Raw genomic sequence first — 20,174 nt, 5'->3', positions numbered from 1 at the left:
TTTGATGACGAGAGCCTGGTAGGCGTCTGAAGAAGGACTGTTTTCATTCTGCTTAAAGTATCTATTCGAATAGAAGTAATTTTCAAATCGGGCCATGCCCTTGCCTCCCTGTCTGGGAAGGAGCTGGGGAACAATGAGCGTCCACAGCACTTGACCTTCGCAGTAGTAGTTACTAGATAAGGAGTCCCGGGCATAAGACTACAACATCTACGGTCTACAATAAGAATGTAACTCCCATTATAGAGTCTTTGAAAGAATGGTTCTATTTCTGTTGCAGGTGCGCCTTGCTGGTGACATGAAAGGTTGTATGAATTCCCTTCACAGGCTCCATGCAAACTAATTCCGTTACACAGAAGTGTGCCACTTAGTGACATCGCACAATTGTTGCCACTAAGAAACACTTTCTGTCCTTTATTACTGACACATGCATGTGAATAGGGCAGGTTCCATGTTGTTTTAAGGTACCTCTTTCCTAATTTCTCGTACATGCCAGCCTGTATATATTTTTGGCAGTATTGAAACCTGAAGGTTGAGATTGGAATATTTATTATCCCATATATTATCCATTCACTGACAGGTCGTTCTGACATTGTCATTGGTAATCTTTCTAGTTTTTCAATGCTCAAGATTGTATAATCAGCACCCTTTTGCGCCATACTGATTTGTCTATCAGTAAGGTTAAAGATTTGGAATAGTGACGTTGTGTTGATTAAACGCCAAGGCACATAGCCTGAACGCAGATTTTGTAACGTCCAGCCAAGCTGTACAATAGAACGCAATTGTGACTGACCGTGTTGTAATAACAGTAAGTCTTGCGATAATATATCGATTGCTGACGACACAATGCTGTTCAAAGAAAAAATTCTGGAGGACAGAGTCATTAACCCATTGTCCACTACAGAAAGTGATTTTTCCAAATTAATACGGTCAATTTCCCGTATTCTCTCTGCTGTTTCAATTTGAGTAACCTTCCAGGCCTCATTGTATGCTGCATATACAGAGGCTGCTATGAAACGCTTTTGACGCTGTTTGCGTGGTCCCAAAGTGAAATCACGCAAGTCAGCACCATCAGTAAGTAAAGTTAGGTGTTGCTTAATTTCTGCCAGTGTGGAAGTTTGTAGCCATTGAAGGCATAATTTGCCCACACTGTAGGTGGTTATTATCCCTGGGTGATGTCTTTGAGGATATCTAGGGTCTGGCCTGGTCATTTTGAACCCCTGTGTTTTGTTCAGGAATCTGTCTTGACAGTTATTAGTATCTGTGGGCCAGATCAACCACTGTTTCCAATCAGGATGTGTTCTGTTTTGGTTTAATATATGGTTTACGTCTATCTCTTCATCTGTATCAGAGTTATTGCTAAACATTGTTGGCTTTGGAATAGACGGTTTATTTAAATCTTTGATTTTGGCTAAGCCAAGACAGGTGGTCTGTTGAACAGTGTCATTTAAAAATATCATTTGTTCTGGGATCATGCAGGCTCTAAACAAAGCTTCTATACCCTGTACTTGCCAATCTTTTGTACCCCAAACACTTTTCAATTCAACATTTTTGTCCCAATAATCAAATCCAAAAGTATTCATTTGTTCAAAAAATGAGTCTGAATATAACAATTTTGTGTTGGTTATCATGGTTTTGGTTCCTGTCTTGTTCGACAATTTAAAATAAAATGCTTCAGCATTACTTGTGTTAAAACCTGAAAAATATGAATATTTGTCGTAAACGGTTCTTGAGTTCCCTTTGGGAGGTGTTGCACAATGTTCCCATTGATTATAATTTAAAACATTTCTAGGTTGTGCAGATCTATGTAAAAAGTGGTTACCATAGTGGTTATAGCAATACATACTGTCATAATTTGTAGAACCCTGCAAATAATCATGTTTGGTAAATTTAGCAGACATTACTAAGTCAGACATCATATTATTAATGCTTTCGAAGTCCCAATCATCAGCAAATGAGTTTGGTTTTGCAAAGTCACTCAATGAGATCTTAATTTGGTGTGGATATTTCAGGATCTCGACCGGACCATAAATTTCATAGTCAGTGTTGTCCCAGGCTACCCCACCAGGTATCAGATTGGCTGTGAAGTTGGCTGAAGAAAGTTCTCTTTTCTCGACGTGTGAAGATGTGTGTGGTTTGAGGATCAAGTTGATTTTCTGACTTGCTGTGTCCATTTTAGCATATTTTCCCTCAATGAAGCGTCCCAAAGTAAGTACCATGATGAGCCAAAGTATGAGAATAAATGCACCAAAACCCACCCAAAATTCAATCCATGGGGAAATCAGATATGTTTCTTTCAGTTGTCTCAAAAGTTCCTTAGCTTTGTCTTTAAAGGTTTTTGATGATGGCTGTGTCTTTGATTCGCTGAAGCCCTCAGAGGAATCATCGAAGTTTATGAAGTAGCCGGATGCAGTTCTGTCAATTGTTCCAATTGGTTCAGGATTTCTGTTTCTTGCATTTTCACTTGGTACTTCATTATAGAGTGGTGTGTCTCTGCTAAATGTTTTTATTTGGGTTTTCAGAGGTCTTAGTTCTATTGCATTGTTGCATAGTCCTTGTTGTTCTTCTGTAGGCGTTTCGAATGTGATGAGCCTCTTCGTTAGGACCTCTGTACTGGTAGCAAACCTTGGTGTTCTGCTACTTATTGGGAGTCCACTTGGCCTACTGTTTGTTATCGGCCACATGTTGTGGTTTTACCAGGTCGATTGATACAACTCGGTTCTCCTTTTTTCCAGCAAGTGGCGGTAGTACAACTGATCTTGTCCCGTTGACAGACAAGACAGGAACTGCTTTTCTGTAAGAAGGCCCAAATTCCTTCTTTACCGCGATCTTTTCCCTGACTAGATCCCCGACTTTTGGAATCCAGACAGGTCTTGCTGGGACAGGTGGTGGTTCTTCAGTGGTTGTTGGCTGTTGTTTCAACTTTATGTTGCTCAGGTCTTTTCTTGTTTTGTTTAAGTCCTGCAAAATAGCCAAACGGTCTTTGATATCAAAGCTTTTTTCTTTCACCACTGAAGTCTGACTATCAATGTCAGAGATCATCATCCTAGTTCCAAATAATAATTCGTACGCACTGAATCCCTTCAGAGAATTTCTTGGCAAGTTATTGAGACTACGTTGGACACTTATTAGATGTTTGACCCACCCAGCTCCCGAACCTAATACCTTCGCCGTTATAGATTGCTTTATGTCACGGTTTTTTCTTTCAACAATTCCGTTCCCCTCAGGGTGAAATGGACAAGAGTACCGCAATTGCACGCCCATGCTGACCATGGCCTCCTTATAAGCCCGAGAGCTAAAAGCAGGACCATTGTCCAAATGCAGCATGCCAATTGCGTATGTGCCGATAAAGACTCGCAAATCTTTTATAACAGTTCTGGCGTCAGCCGTTCGCTGGGGCCACATCCATATGAATCTTGTGCATGAATCCACTGCGACCAAGATATATTTATAGTTACCATCCCTTTGTAAGGGACCGCAGTGGTCTAGATAAACACATGCTAATGGTTTATCCGAGATCAGAAGGGGTGTCTGAGCTGGACGTCTCACCGTTGATACTTTCATTCTTTGACATATTTCACATTCTAGAACATAGTTCCTTGTTTGTCTTCTCATTTGTGGCCACCAGTATCTCTGTTTTAATAATGATACTGTGGCTGAGACGCCAGCATGTATAGAAGCAAGCCCTTCGTGTGCCGCTATTATTAGTCCTAACCTATGTTCCATGTTTGGAATTGCCCTATCCCCCACTCCAGGGATTCGAGCAAAAGGAACATTGTTTGCATCAGTTATGTATGAGTATTTTACTGGAAAGCCTTTAGGGAGTGGTTCTATCGAATCCTTTTCTGAAGCGCTGACAGCTTGTAATATTTCGCTGTCTATTTTTGTTTTTGACCGGGTGATGGCAGCTACGGAAGCCGTTTGCACAGCTGCCTTCGCGGCCTCATCAGCCAATGAATTCCCTGCAACGTGAACGCCATCACGCTGATGACTCAGTGAGTGTGTCACGTGAGTCTTTGGTAGCTCTTTCTGTAAAAGAGCTATTTGTTCCCAGAGCAGTTTTTGCTTTATTGGTGCATCTGTGTCATCTTTGTAACCGTTTTGAATCCATGTCTGCAAATCGCTGTTATATGATTTGACGCAGTAATATGAATCTGACACTATAAGTGTCGGGAATTCGCGATCCGCATTATCTAGCGCCATTTTCAAAGCTTATATTTCAGTTTGTTTTTCTGAATTAGTTTCTACTGAGTGTGATTTTGTTAATAGATGTTTTAGTTTACCTCCGCGCCACACTTCTTTTGTAATCTCACATGTGGGGTTGTATGCTTGTTCTCCCCAAACGGACGGTTGAGCATGTCCGTCTGTATAGATTACACAGGCGTAATGTCGTAAAGGCAGAATGTCGATTGGCAGAGGATATGTTTCTTCATATTCTAGATTTTTTAATTCTTCTAGTTCTGGATCAAAGTAGTAGTACACTTTGTCCGTTGTGATTGAATTCACCCATTGTATCCATTCCGGATTCAATGCTGTTGTTGGTAAATTACACGGTGTTGTTAGTGCCTCAAAGGCTGATTTTGCTGTTCTGACTGTGATATGTCTACCGTCCGCTTGATCTTTTTCTCTAGCTATTGCGGTTTGAACTGCATGAACAATTTTTTCTTTGTTGCTGAATTTCTGTTCAGCTTCTGTGTACAAGTGTGATTTGAATGCAATTGGTACCTTTTCTCCCTCATTAGAGGTCAGGTATGTGAATCCGCATCTCCCTGGGATGACTCGAATCACAAGATTGCGTGTGTTATCACGTGTTTCTAATTTTGTTTTAATTAGCATGTCTGTTTGTAAGGATCTCAAAATTTCTGTGTGTATTTGAGTCCAATTGGATCTTTTAAAATCTGGTTTGATTAGATCATAAAGGGGTTTGACCCTTTCTGCGTAATTTGCAATGTATGTTCTTCCGAAATTTAGGAAGCCTAGAATCGACTGTAGGTTTTTTAGTGTTCTAGGTGCTTGGAGTACGGCACATTTCTCTAGGAAATTGTCAGCCAGGCTTTTGCCTTCGCTTGATAATTCATATCCTAAGAACAGGACTGTCAGATGGGCAATTCTGGATTTTTTAAAGTTGAATTTGTAACCCTCTGCAGCGAACCCAAGTATTATGGTGTTCACTCTTTTCAAGTGAGTCTCCAAGTCATCATCTGTTAAGTAAATGTCATCGACATAAGATAATGCTTCATCATCATATAGTTGAAGTAATTCTGTTACTCTCGCTGAGAATACCCCCGGGCTGTTCTTGTACCCCTGGGCTAACCGACAGAATTGTTTTTGAGTGCCATTTACTGAGAATGCAGTTAAATATCTGCTCTCTGGTGCTATGTTTTGACAAAAGAATCCATTAGAGATGTCTAAGGTTGTTTTGTATTTTTTGCGCACTATGTTATTCATTAGTGCAGCACTGTGTGAGTTTTGCACTGCAAAAGTTTTGCAACATGTGTTAAGGTGTCGGTAATCCAAAACTAGACGATATGAATTGTCTGGTTTGGAGACCGGAAACAAAGGATTGTTCATTTGTGAGGTGCAAGTTTCAATCACCCCCTGGTATTCTAGCTGATCTAGTATTTCATTTACCTGTTTTTTAGCTTCTTGCTTAATTGGGTACTGCCTTTGTGCAGTAGGTTGTGATTTTAACTGGATTTTGTGAGGAGGAGAATCCTCATCCCATCCCACGTGATTTTTATATAAAGCAGGTGCTAGAGCCACTGCCCACTTTCTGGCAAATGTGTATTTTTTATGAATTGGAATTTGATTTGAGAAGGCAGGCATAATTACTTCTTCGCCATGAGGGCACTCCCTGACAAACTCTGGTGGCCAGTCTTTTTCAGCTAGAAGGATGTCATAACCCTTGGAGAGATTATCCCAAAATAGTCCCCTTATTTTCCTAGTCTTATCTCCCTCTATACGTAATGTTATCTCGTATATCTTGTGAGGTTTGCTAACCCATGTGTCTGCAGTTTCCACTTGAAGATATTCATTCGTGTCCACTGTCTCCAGATGATTCATAAGGACTTTGCGAGCTATGCTCACTTCTGCTGCGCTGTCTAGCATTGTCTGAGCCCACTCCCCGTTTTTCAGTTGTGTCCTCAGTATTCTCGGCATTGTTAACTACCTTGATACTGGCTACCTTCTTTTTTGGAAATTGTAATTTCTTTTTTAGCTGAGCAGGTTCCTTGTCTTTGGACTTGGCGTGCTCTTCTCTTTGTTCTGATCGTCCTCTTCTTTCCGATTTCTGCGAGGAAGTCTGAAAAGATTGAGAGGGACGTGTATCAATGTCTTGATATCTATCAGGCTTTTTTATATTATCCCTATTTCTAAGGTTATATCTTTTCCCAGAGGGGTCACTCTGAGGTGACCTGTGTCTTTGGTTCGGAGATTTTTCTCTTCGCCTAGGAGACCTTCCTCGGGACTGGAATTTCTTTTCTTTGGGATTGGATTGTTTGTTTCCATCCCAGTTCTTTTTTGGTGAATTATTATTAAAAAATATTTTTTCTGGACTTTCAGTCAGTTGTGGTTTTACTGGTATTCCACCTAAACTGTCTCTACCTAGTTCCTCATAGGATTTTTCTATGATTCTGGCAATTTCAGCTGGTTGGTCTGCTATATCTGTCTCTTTTAACCTCTGGCGGATCGCCACGTTTGCTGCTTCACCTTTTATGTTGGCTAATAATATAGCCGAGACCTGCTTGAAGTCTTTCAGTAATTTCATACCAAGAGTTAAAGCGGGTTCAGGACCATATTCATCTTGAATTTGTTTTAGCACATCTGGTATTACCGAAATGGATGGAACACCGTGCGTTTTTGTGTAGATGGAAGCAAAGACTGTACCCCAAGTGTCACAGTCCTCTATGTGTGGTGCGATTCCCATTGGGAGACAGATAGTCAGAATCCTGTGCTTTTCTAGCGGGGTGGTGTCAGGAAACACCGCCTCAATTTGGGTAATTTTCTGTGCCAACCAGAATGGTATTTGTTCCCGTTTAGCCGGTACTTTACCTAGGCAGGATTGGATGTTCTGTGGTGTAATTTTATTTGTGTTCCCCTGATGAGGGGTCAGCTGTGGAAGTTTAATCGCTGGCTGAATTGTTGAAGTCCGCATCACTTACTGAACTAATTGTCTATGAATTTTTATTAATTGTTTTAGCTGTGTTAACAGGTTAGCTGCAGACATCCCGTCGATGTCTGGATGTGGTGTGTATCCGGCTAGGACCGGCCACGTTGCTCCTGGTCTACCTAAAGGACCGAGCCTGGTGATGTGATTATTATGTTTTAGGGCGCCATCAAATAAGAGCAAATGCTCTTGGAATTTGAGTGGTACTTCCACCTCCTCGAAAGGAGTGTACTCATTAGGAGGTTCCTCTATTTTGTAATAGTGGAAGTACTTTGTTACAGCATTTGCTGCTGGAAAATGTATCCATGAATAGTATACCTCTGTCTGCCGATATTCGTGTGCCTCAATTACGAATATGACTGTGCCACCTCTAGGTGTCAGTCCATTTTCTATAAGTTTAAGGGTTATAGATCTCCTTTTGATGACTGGGATGAGTATTATATCCCCTTCTGCATCTAGTGCTGCAGCATCAGCCGCTGCGAGTTCAGCTGCTAATCTAACTGCCTCTCTTTCTTCTTCATTTTCTGACATTTTACTGTCCTGAAGGTTATTTCTTTTGTTTGCAGATCAGGTTTCTTATGGAAACAAAGATTAGATGCACAATATTTTGGTACTGTTTATCCTTCAACGTTGACTATACCAAGAACCATACATAGGAGTTCCCTCCTGCGAGGTCTGGCGGATATAACCTTTCACCCACTCCAGACGTCTTTGGAGTATTTGGGAAAAGGGGTCTGAGTGAGAAAGCACGACTGAGTTACTCTAAATGTCTTACGTTAGTTTTATCGCCCTTTCCAAACGCGTTGGGCGCCATGTAGTGTAGTTCCTATCTTCCCAATAGGCTCTGCGCATTGGAATAATACCTACAGCAGTAAAGGCCTAGGCCAGACGTTAACTAGGTCTACTACTGTCGATACTAGACTTAAAGTTTTGGGTTTGCCAGCTTAGCTCAGAGTTCACTAGAAACTTTCTCGAATGTTCAAGGAGGAATTAACTTCCCTGATTAGACAAGAAGGGATTTAGTTTCTGACAACCATAGAACATGACAACTTTGCTCTCCCCTAATCAAGAGTCAATCTCGAGAGTCGTGTGAACAAAAGGCAAATTATTTTACTCAGTCAGTACGTGCATTCTTAGTCTCATCAGAATGTAGAGAAAAGGAAGAGACGGGCGTGTTCAATAAAAAGGTGTTATTTATTGATCAGTCTCTTTTCTCATACAAGAGAAATGGATCGATATTATTGCAATACTTATAGTTAAGTAAAGTGCATACATTAAAAGCAATAGTATAAAATAATACTGTAAAAACATTGATATGGTTTCTAAGCCATAAGATGTTTTAAAATGAATAAAATATATTACATACACATATACATTTGACTAAACGTACTCAACTGGTGTTTCTAGATACGCCTACCCCGTGTACCTGACCTAAGTCTAATACGTGGGTGGGAATAGATAGTTACAGTTTAAGTTAAGTTTGTTTTTGCCAAGTGAATAACAAAGAATTCTCTGTGAGGGGTTATTCAGTTCGGTACCTGGAAGTTAGGATGAATGAGGAATGGTATCTCTCTCTCTGGTCTCGATATTCCAGGCTGCCTGCGAGGGCTGCCCAGAAACGCCGGTGCTGGATTCTCGGCAGGAGAAAGCAGCGCGTCTCTCAGCGCGTCAGAAAGGTGGGGCTGCTGCCAGCGGGGTCTGCTCTGCTCTTCGCTTCGGCAAGTATGGCTGCTCCGTCTCGTCACCACGCGTGTGTTTGCATATGGCAAGATCGGTAATATTTATACCTTTAAGGTGCCGAGATTGACGTAAGGATGGACATAGATACGTCAATAAGGATGTCATACGACTTGCTCGTTAGCACATTCTTTTACTAAAGTTCTCGGTGAAATCAAAACAATGGCCGCAGGGTTTTGCCCAGGTTGTCATAGGTTTGATTTGTTATGAGAACTCCGTATGCCTTATCAGTTGCTGGAGGAATATCGCTTGTCTAATTAGATCGCAAGTGTTATGACCTAATCAGATAACACGTTCCTGTGCCGTAGTGTGACTGCGTCAGATAACGGTATCTGCATCATGGGGGTTTTCTGCCTCATGGGCTGACTGCTAGTTAACTTGTTGGTTTGTTTAACTAGAATAGGGTCAGGAATAGGGGGATCGATTCAGAACCTATAGGAATACATGACACTACTGTAAAGGAGAAGGATGCAGCTTCTCAGTTGCCTACTCCCTAGCTGTGTTCCTCAAAACCTTTAAGGTTGACCCACCTCCCTCTCATACTTCTCCGACTGTTGCCCCTGGGAGACAGTGTGTGCAGACTGGTGACTGTGACCCGCGTTTGCTACCTCCATCCATCCCCATCTGCAGGGCCTCCAACAGCATGGCCCAGACTGCTAGATCATCCTGCAGATTTCTAATATAGGCAATTGAGTTCAATGTTGTCCTCCTGTAATGCCCACTTAGTAACGTATTTCGCCCATAGGGCCAGCAAGGGGGCCCTTGTACTCAATCATCCTATAGCCACCCTTCTTTTGGCCAAAATAAGGGGCAACTGCAAGAACCTCCTTGGCATCTTACCCCCTTTGGGTTGCTTGCAAATACCCAGCAGAAACATCTGTGGCGACATTCCAATCGTCAGTGTTGTAAGCGTGTGCAATTGCAGAAGCACAGTCCCCCAGTATGCATATACCCTGGGGAGCTCTCATCAGGCACTCCCAGTCTCTTTACCTCAATCTTGTAGGTTCTTTTTCATCCCTGCTTTCTCCCTTTGTCACTGTTTTCCTGTCTTTCTATTCCAACGTCTTTCACTCTTTTTTGTTTTTTTCTCTCTTTCTCAGCATCAAAGTCTGTTAAAGGAAAAATAAGTTTGAGTTGCCAAACATGAATGGCAGTGGACCCCAAATGGGACCACAGGCTCAGATTTATACTGACTCCACATAGTAATAAGAAGCTACTTACAAGGCTTTAGGTAGAACGTCGAAAATATGCAAAAAGAATATAAACTAGATGAAAAGACAGATCACCTTACATGTACTGAAGGAGTGTACTGCCAGCAAGCCAAACAACACCTTCAACTGATTAAACACTCTTCAATGCAGAATTGAATGGAGTCTAACACGCAACTATGGAAATGCTGTAAGTGTGTATTTATTACCATTGATGCAAGCATGACTCTTAAATGTGAGTGATGGCATGATGATGAATTGTACGCACATTAATTAATGTAACATAAAGAAAAGTAAGGGAATTATTAGACCTACCCTATCTGAATTACATTTAATTATGACGAATGTTTTTTCATGCTGAAGACAAAAAAAATTCCTGCTCATCACATTGTGACATAAATACCGTTGTTGCTTTAATACCTGGGGCGGCTCCTCCACTAGGGCGGAGGAGCATCGCTCCACTGCTTTCTCACTGCGCGAGAAGCAGAAACATAAAATGGTAATAACTTTTAGTTATTACCATTTTATGTTTGGTTGCAGGCGGGTGGGAAGGCAGGGCTGCTCTGCGAGCAGGGCTGGAGAGGAGTAGTTTGCCTATTCTTGAGTGCGCAAAGACTGTTCGGACGGCCCTCTAGGGCCACCCAAACCAGTCATGCGCACTCTGCCCTTCTCCATGCAGGTTGCAATGCAGCCTGCATGGAGAACATGGTCTCCCCATAAGCCCCTGGCTGGGCGGCGTCCTGAAAAATCACAACACTGTTTGCAGCGTTGTGATTGGCTTAAGGAAGGGAGTCTGGCTGCCTGCTTCCTGTTCCTGGTGGGGGCAGGAGAGCAGGAGCAGAGAAGACGCGGGACCCAGCCAGCGGAAAGGTAAGTTTCATTTTTTCAAATTATTAATATTAAATTACCCCCCCCCCCATGCAACCTCCATGCCCGCGTGCCATCCCACCAGCGAGCCATGCAGGCCACAACTGATTAATGCTACGCAAAATAAATATTTGCATGCTGCATGAATTGATCATGTGCAACGTTGACATAAATGGAATATGGATTTGACAACAACTGTCAACTTATAAGCCATATGCCACTGGAAATAGCATTTTGTGTAACCAACGTGAGTTTTTGTATGTATTTCACTTCATGTGGTAGGACGTATGAATATCACAGGAGTACAATGAATAGAGTTTTAAATTAGAACTGATTTAAAGAATTATGTCTCCATTCGATTCCTACAAATTGAGCTAAAGTGGCTTCCCTTATTAGTGTCAATTTAATATCTGTATACAACCAATTGAAAATTGAAAGGTAACCAGTTAACATTTACAAGTGTCCGCTACTGCACTGCACCACAGAATGGACTACACACTTTTGTGCTGAAATATGCAAATTATGCAGCAGAGAATGGAATATGTGGCTTTCCTGTAGTTCCCATAAGACATATACAGGATCTGTTCATTTAGACAACATACACTGTAGGATCGGTGTCAGACAAACTCTGATCCCCCCCACTGGGTATGTTGGCCCTTTTTGTATCAACTAGCTCAGAGTGCCACTAGAATCTCTCTTACCAAGGAGAGCATAGTTCTTGGCAACCATCGAACCTAACAACCCTGATCCCTCAGGACCGTGGAAACAATATACTACCTTACGCTCAATCACTCGCGCTTACTTAGTCTGTCTCAGAGAAATACACAAAATAAACAGGCTGTGCATTTTCAATAAGAATTTATTGAACAGTTGTAATTCTGGTGTAAAATAGATGAGCTGCAACAACCGCTAGGCAGTATAAGATATAAATGATTAGCAGTATGATTAGCAGTATGATAAAGGTAAATGGATGGTATAGTTCTACCATCTTACTATAATCATTAATACATACGAATATATAAAACATATGATAAAAGATGCATACTCCTATGATGCCTTCCTAACTAGATGTACCTAAGTGTACCTAGCCTGTGTGTAGGTGTTAAGCCAAGAATCAATCTAGGATTTAGTCAGCCCCATTACCTGAAGTGAGAGACTGTGAGACCCCATCCTGATCTAGAGTTGGACACCCCACGAGGGATGTTAGACCACTGCAAACTGGAGTGCCTGCATTCAGGAACCTCAGGGTCTCTGGTCAGTGTGTCAGTCGGGAAGTCTCGGTCTCCTCTGTCTTATCTTAGCAAGATGTGATGTATATATACCCATAGGTCTCCCGGGGGTCGTACCTTGCTGTATTACTGTGTCGGCCTAAAGATGACACTGGGCATGAACTTTGTACATAGATTTTATACAGGAGATGGTAGTCCTGCTATGCATCCAAGAATCCTCATGCATAATATATGAGATTTCGAACTAGGGAAAACCTGCATTCTGAATGCAAAGTAGTATCTAGGTAAAAGGTCAGTCCCTGTAAACAGTGACAGGTGTAATGTAGGGAGATAATATAGCTGAAGGGTAATGAGATTTCCGGGGGCTATATTACGGTACCTATATGGAATATAACATGGCAAGTGTGCTAAGCTCCTAATTATGTGAAAAAGCTGTGGTTGCACAATCACGTTTATCAGGGATGGCGAAAGCGTGGTTAGATGGCGCAAGGGAGGGTGGTGGTTAGTTTCTGCTACAGATGCCAATACTGGAAGAACAGACAACCCTACTAAAAAAAGAAATGAAGTCTAACAACTGTATGAGCATTCCTATATTGCTTATATGTTTTCAAGTTCTCATTTCTCAGTGAGAAAGAGGTGATGGCATTTTTTAATGTTAGTAATGCATTTATTATACTTTCCCCAGCTCTGTTGACCTGTTAATACACATACTGGACTATTGAAACCTGGCATGTGTTACTCCAGGCTGATCATGTTTTTCGTATGTTAAGCTTGTGGGACGGTACCTGCGTCACCAGAGATGTACAACAATATTTTCTTTTATCCAGGAGATGTGGGTCTTTCAGGTTGTCACAAATACTACAAGAATTCCTTAATAAAGTAACACCTAAAACTGCACTTGTTGGCCAGGTCATATCTAGACTACGTTTTGGTGGCTCCAAAGAGAATTAACTAGTCAGCAATCAGTGCATTTCAAGTATTTGTGCGAAACAAAACTAATGGATGAAATTAGAACAATAATAAGGCTCCAAAGGCTTCCATAGTCTCCCAAACTAATATCATCAATGCCTTGCTTTGACATGATGCAGGATCTCAGATAGTTCATATTGTTTGACAGGATTATACAAATGTTAGATGTCAAGAAAGATAACTTTTGATGCAAGATACTTTCCAGCAGCCCACATCTAATTTTATTCATATTTTTATACTTTACAAGTCAGTTGTTAATCTGAGATATAACAATGCCTTGGGGTGATGATATATGAATTAAAAAGAGACATTGTTTTTTACAGTACCACCTCAGAAATTCGGGTTGCATATCTTTGTGCCCATTATGCTAATAGCATGAACTGGTATTGTAGAGATGTGTGTTGAGGCTAGGCGTGGACCTTACCTGAAGAGCCCACGACATGGCTTCGTCAAGACGATATGGTCCAGCCCCTTAAACCCTACCTTCTTACTTGAGTCCTGTATACACCAAGGAAAATAGATAGGGACTGGGGGGGCGGCCCAGTTTTCTATGGCGTGATTCTTCACTTCGGGAGTATAGCTGTCAAACCTTAGATCAGCTGGCTGCCTATAAGAGTTCAGGATTAGCGATAACTTTTCACAGTGAGGATTTGGCTGGGCTTGTATTTTTTTGGAGTATAATCTTCCTCTAGTAATTTGCTATGATTGCTTTTGTGTTAAAATCTTCACTTTGTAAGAGTTGTCAGAAGTAGTTTTTTCTTGTTATTCCCAAATTTTAATGCACCTCGTTGAGGTTTTTCTAGAATTAGTGCTAGGAAGTCTTTAGCGCGATGCTACAATATCTATGGATTTCAAATTCTTGGATAGTAACTGTGATGAAGCAAAGCTTCGCATATTTTGCGGCTTGCCGAAGTCATGAACCTCGTTTATGTGTAATAAGGTAACATAAGTATGTTCTACTAACGTTTATTTTTGTTTAGGCAAAGTTTATGAAGCTTGCCTACGTGTATTTCTAATACACTTACCCCGTGTACTTTAACATGGCCGCCGCTTGTATTTTAGTTACTGCGCATGCGTCAGCCACACTCACGTGTCCTGACGCATCTGCAGAAGTGGAGGGAAATTTATGCGCATGCGTAATTCATAGCTGTGCTTATCATGTGGTACTGCTCGTGCCACTGCTCTTGTGCCGTATCAATATAGCTAACATTTAGAACGCATAAGTTTATTTCTTGATGATGAGTTAAAAGTACAAACCCTGTGATGTGTTTTCATGATGACATTATTATGTATTAATTTGTTTTCGCTTACTTTTCATGTACCGCGGGGAATGGGGGTCTGTCTGTACTGAAAGCCATCTTGGAGGTCCCTTCTGCGCAGATGCGACTTTCCGGGGACCTGACAACCTTGGCTGATGGAACTTAGCCAGCTGGCAGTAGTGGGCAAGATGATCCTGAGAACTGACCTGCAAGCTCGGCTGAACGGAGTCACATGACCCTACTACGTTACAATGTTAAATTGTCATTGTGTTTCTGCACAGTTTCTCCTGGGAACCCCAAACCTGCTAGGCGGTACCCAAGTATGCTAATGAAGGCTTAAAATCTTGTATTGTGATTGGTGTGTTACCCAAATCCTACCTTAGGACCAATCGAAATTGAGGGATTCTGACACTTTGCAACATTGGGGGGTGGTACACTGTCCCCAAACTGTATATCTACCCTGGGTTCACCTAGGGAGCCGTCCGACTTGTCTGGTTTAGCTGACCTGTCACTGACCCATCGTACTCAATAGGTGACTGAAGATACAGAGCGCAGCAGAGCACTCTGTCCGAATTTGACCATAGACTAAGGTTCTACTGAACCTTAAAGTGCTGGCGAAGCACTTTGCTGGGAGTTCGCTGACCCAATCGGGGTCTTGATCGATAACTGCAGAGCGGGTGGAGCGCAGGCGTTGCTTCCAAACTGTGGGTTCCGGTCCTGTCCTGAGCGGTCCTGTCCTGAGGGTTTGCTGTCCTGTCCTGAGGTCTTGTCCTGATTCCTAATCCGAGGGTATCCTGTCCTATCCGGGGTGTCCATTCTGCACCTGCTGTCCTTTGAGGGGTATCCTTCCTTGAGGGTTTCCTGTCCTTAAACTAACCCGTGGCCAGGGTTTGGTTATCACACCTTTCTAGGTAAATATTGCTCCGAACCTCTTAAATCTTGCACCTTCTGAATTTCTAACTTTTGCTTTAATAAAGTTCATCATTGCATATGTTATATTTTTCCATGTCTTTCCGCAACTACTGAAAAGTCAATTTCATATTTCCATAAGTTTGTTCCTATGTCTTCGCACATGTTAGAAATTATATTTTGCATTGCAGTTTGTCATTTCCTGATATGGTCTAGAACTTCATTGCCTAGACTGTTTAAAGGCCCCTTTACCTTAAGCGAAGCGTGTTACTCTTTATAGGCCCTCCTATAGTTACACATGCATAAATTGTCCATGCTTAAACATTTCTGAGATTATATAGTATTTTTCCATTTTGCATTCCATATTACATTTGAATGATTACCTTGACTTTATTTCTTTATAGCTATATAATTTACGTTATCTTGGTTATTGATTGCCTTATTTTACTGTACCTCATGCACGAAACAAATGAACTTTAGATAAACATTTTAAAACTTTCAGTTGTCCGTGGTCATTTCAACAGAATTTTGAATGTTATTGGTTGGGTTTGTATTTTGCTGCCTTTCCTTTACAGCTAGCTCCCTGATTCATTGTGGTCATTAGGTACCCGCATCGGTGGATGGTAAGTCGGGTGCACTGAAAATTAATAGTAGGGAACACACACACAAATTGGTAGAGCTCGTGAAGTCACCTGATCGATGTATATGGTGATTTGAAAGTATATGGGCCCTGAAGCCGGAAACGGCGAAAACTATTGGTCGGGTGGCCTCGCGCGCTCTATCAGTTTTACTGGTAGCCAGAGGATGGTTAGGGACTAGTTGAGAGTAAGGCAGGGATTAGTTGGACTAGTTGAGTCGGAAGCTGCTAATATATTGATGCTGCTAGAAGAGCGGCTGTTCTAAGAGACCTGATCATTCTCTTGTGAATACGCTGTTTTGGAATTCATGAATTGCTGTATTGTTATTATTCTTGTTCTTATATTGTTATATGTACTAATCCATGCATTTGTCAATCGTTTAGTTTCTTGTTGTCCGAACTCCCCGGGGAATTGAAAGGGCAAGTGGTGAATAGAATCCATTGTCCTGAGGTCACAGGCTCGAGGAAAGTTAGGTGCAGGTTAAGATAACCGGGAAGCACTAACTAGGGTTTTCTGAATACATGTGTGAATAAATGTCAGTAACGGGGTTCATTGGCAAAATTCCCATAGTGGCGTAACCTGGTAAGGGTCACATCGGAAGAGTAGCAGGTTCCTCGGAGCTAGCGTGAAAGCAAAGGGGTCCGCTGGGAAACCTTAAACTCGGAATATATCCCGGAAAGAAGTGGATGAGTTTAGGGGAATAACAGGTTCACCGATGTTAAAGTGAAGGGTAGGCGGAAGAGATCTACTCGCAGCGAGTGAAAAGTAAATGGAAGTAGTTTACTTGCAGTAAAATAATTCTTTCTCTATCTAGACACTTGAGCACTGTGGCGAATGTGTATTTGTTGTAAAATAACCAAGCACTGAGCACTTTAAAAGAAAGAAAGTTTCCGTTACCTTGTGAAGGGAGGGAGTCAGTCGCGAAGCGCCTCTGACGTCACTCTGTGCCGCGCTGGGATTGGTAGAAGCAGCGGGCGGGTAGCGGAGCTGGAATTGTAAAGGAGGGGTGAGAGCCAGAGCGTGGGAACTGTCTCACGAAGGGGTCGCGCACCCATTGGCGGAGAATATTCAGAGTCGCGCACCCATTGGTCGCACGGATTTCCGAAGCGCGTTCTGATTGGAGGTAATTTGTAAACAAAGTTTAGCGTAGAAGTCGTATGTGGCACTCGCAGACTACAGGAACTCGACCTGATCCAAGGCACCTAGGGTTTGAAAGGGATCAGTGGAAAACTAATAGACACGATATTATGTACGGAACAAAGAGAAAATTGTCCCTTGTAAGTAAGGTGAAAAATTATTTTAAAACGGACAAACCAATTAAATCTAGGGAAGGTGTTCTTGTCCCACCACCTAATACTCCTGCCTCATTCATGATGTTTGACCGAGGGTACAATACCTGTGTGTGGTTGGAGAATTGGGTGAAGTACACAAAAGATGATGGAGTATTGGCATTTCCATTAGATGGGACTTTCAATGGTAGGATCCTATTTAATTTAAGGACTCGGATGAACGAATTGCATCCCAGACCGAGACTAACGCAGTATGAAGCATTAGAGGAATGGGAGATTGAGGCTTTTGAAAGAGAAAGACCCCGAATGGACAAGGGTTTGACCAAGTGGTACCCCAGGCTGAAACAGGAATCCAGGGATAAAAGGATGAAACAGTGGAGGCAGAGCATGATTGTTGAGGGTTTGTTTCCCATGATGCCGGCATGTCATAACCCTGTAGCGGGTGAGAAAAGTACTGAAAAATGTAAACATTGGGGGGCCCCGGGGGAATCAGATGATGAATTGATAGATGACATCTGTACCAGGAGTCCGCCACCTTATAATGAGGGAACCCGACCTTCCAGTGTAGGAGATGCTCCCCGACGCCACTTCCTCAAGGAAGAAGACAGGTCCCTAGGACTGGGAGGGGGTGGTCAAGGGTTACCCTATTTTGAGAAACCCGAACCGACGGAAACAAGGGATATATATCCCAAAGTGCCCGCAAGTCAGGAAGAAAATTACTCACGTACAAAAATGTTCCTTCCCAGACCATTGTATGAAAAAGAAGAGAAACCATCGAATTCAGGACTGCCTTTTGTTCAACCTCCATATGAGGAAGAACGCAGGTCCTTTAACACTGGAACTTTATTCCCGAAACCAAATTATGGTGGGGGACCAAGTGAAACGCATCCTACTGCCCCGAGTTTTACTCCTCCTTTGACCCCACAGATATTACATGACACGACTTTAAGAAGGATACTAGTGGAAAAGGAGCAAGAGGCTCTAGCTAGACAAAGGACAGAAATAATTCAGAAAATCTCCCAGTTAAATACCAGCCCTGAGGCATTGACTATTCCAGTAACTATTGGACCAGTGGTCCCGTTATACGGAAATGGTCAGGGAAATCCGATTACTCCAGTTATGACCCCAGTCATGGCACCACCGAGACAGGAACCGATAATCATAGATGATCAGTCCAGTGAGTGCGAGTCTGAAGTTGCGTTCTTGGACTTGCCAAACAAACCGACCGGAAAGGGAATGCAGCAGAGGCATAACCCTTTTAATGCGAAAGAGATTAAATTAGAATCAGCAACAGGCACTAGGAATGTCTCTCTGGTAACTCCAGATGAAATTGAGAGTTGGAGTCGTGAATTAGAGAAACAGACTCCGCAAACGAAACCTTTAGACCTCTACAAACTGAGGGTAGAAATAGAAGAATTAATGGCAGGAAATGTGGGGTTGGATCGATTGAATACCTACTCTGAAGAAGAATTGTCGTTTATATGTAAAAGCTTTACAAGGAACACCAGAGTGCTCCACGAAAAACTGACCGAAACAGCAGTTAGTATGGGGGTAGATATCTCAAAATCCAAGCCCTTACAGAAACCGTACAGAGCAGACTTCTCAGACAAAGATATAGAGCACTTGAATGTGGCAGGAAAAAAGCTGCAGATTAAAGAATTATTGGGAGTACTGCAGAAATGGGGAGATGTGGAAAGATGGAGAAGCAGGTGGGCGAAAAAGAGGGAAGAGGCTCGCTCCCGACAAGTGACTCCTGAATTTGCTTTAAGGGAGGTGGAGAAACCTGAACAGTTATGCCCCATGCGCGAAGTACCTGGAGGGAAATATGTGCATGTCCCCTGGTCTAGACAGGATATTGTGTCCTTTACGAACGATTTTCCAAAATTACGAGAGAAACCAGTAGACTGGTACAGGCAGGTGGAAAGGTTCGTGAAGGTACAGAAATGTCTGTGGAAAGACCTGGATGGGTTTTTCGACATTGTGGTTCCGGTAGATTTATGGACCCAGTGTAAAATAGCCATAGACTGGCCCAGTGAGGAGTACCCAAGAAATAAGGAAACAGGGGAGCCATCAAAGGATGTCATGCGAAAATATGAGCAGGTAATTCAGCATTTGAAAGAAAAGGTGCCCGCAAAGGAAACTGATTGGACAAAAATAGATAGAACAACACAGGAAAGGGACGAGACAGTGCACTCCTTCTATGAGAGGTTATTGCAGGTATTTAAAACATACAGTGGTATTGATAACATCGATTTGAAGGACATGACGCATTTTATTTACAGGTTTGTAAATGGTTTAAGACCTGAAATTTGTCAGTGGATAAAAGATAATAAAATCTGCTGGCATACAAAGAAAATGGATGAGGTCCTGCGGTACGCCAGGTAAAAACAGTTCAGGTGCCTCGAGCACCCAAGCAGGTATACAGGGGAAAGCAAGCAGAGGGTGAGGAAATAGAAGTTTGGGAAAGCGGTGAGAACAGAAATACAGCAACTTCGCAGTATCTGCTAAATGATACCTTCCTTTGTAATGATCAGGACTGACGGGGCCTGAGAGGGGAGGACGAGGAGTGCGTACTTGGCGCTTCCTTGCCGGTAGACCAGTCTGGACCATATATTGAAGGAAAGGTTGACGGAAATGATGTCACCTTTCTGTTGGACACTGGCGCTACCCGTTCTACTGTAAGAACAGTGGACGTTCCAAACCTACCCCTCTCGGGAGAAAATATCCAAGTAGTGGGTGTATCTAATCAATTGATTAGTACTCCTGTTACCGAACCAATGGAGATTTCAATTGGAAATTTTAAACAAATGCATAGGTTTGTCGTCTGTGACACCAGTCCAGTGAATCTACTGGGTCGTGATTTGCTGTGCAAAATGAACTGTACCATCTTTTGCACACCAAAAGGTG

At 42.3% G+C, this 20,174-nt stretch overlaps 1 protein-coding gene across 2 annotated transcripts in view; it reads right to left on the bottom strand.

The window, feature by feature from the left end:
- The window catches only part of PKNOX2 (PBX/knotted 1 homeobox 2), a 3,383,295-nt gene that overhangs the window by 1,863,945 nt on the left and 1,499,176 nt on the right, over positions 1-20,174 (bottom strand). For both annotated transcript variants that reach the window (XM_078683923.1, XM_078683924.1), the window contains one exon: positions 9,890-10,008. The gene's annotated coding sequence lies outside the window, so the exon portion shown is untranslated. The remainder of the gene's footprint in view (positions 1-9,889; positions 10,009-20,174) is intronic.

The sequence above is a fragment of the Lissotriton helveticus genome, chromosome 3_1 (assembly GCF_964261635.1).
Source record: "Lissotriton helveticus chromosome 3_1, aLisHel1.1, whole genome shotgun sequence".
NCBI lineage: Eukaryota > Metazoa > Chordata > Amphibia > Caudata > Salamandridae > Lissotriton > Lissotriton helveticus.
Note: the sequence above shows the minus strand (reverse complement) of the source record. Positions and strands in the feature narration are given on the sequence as shown.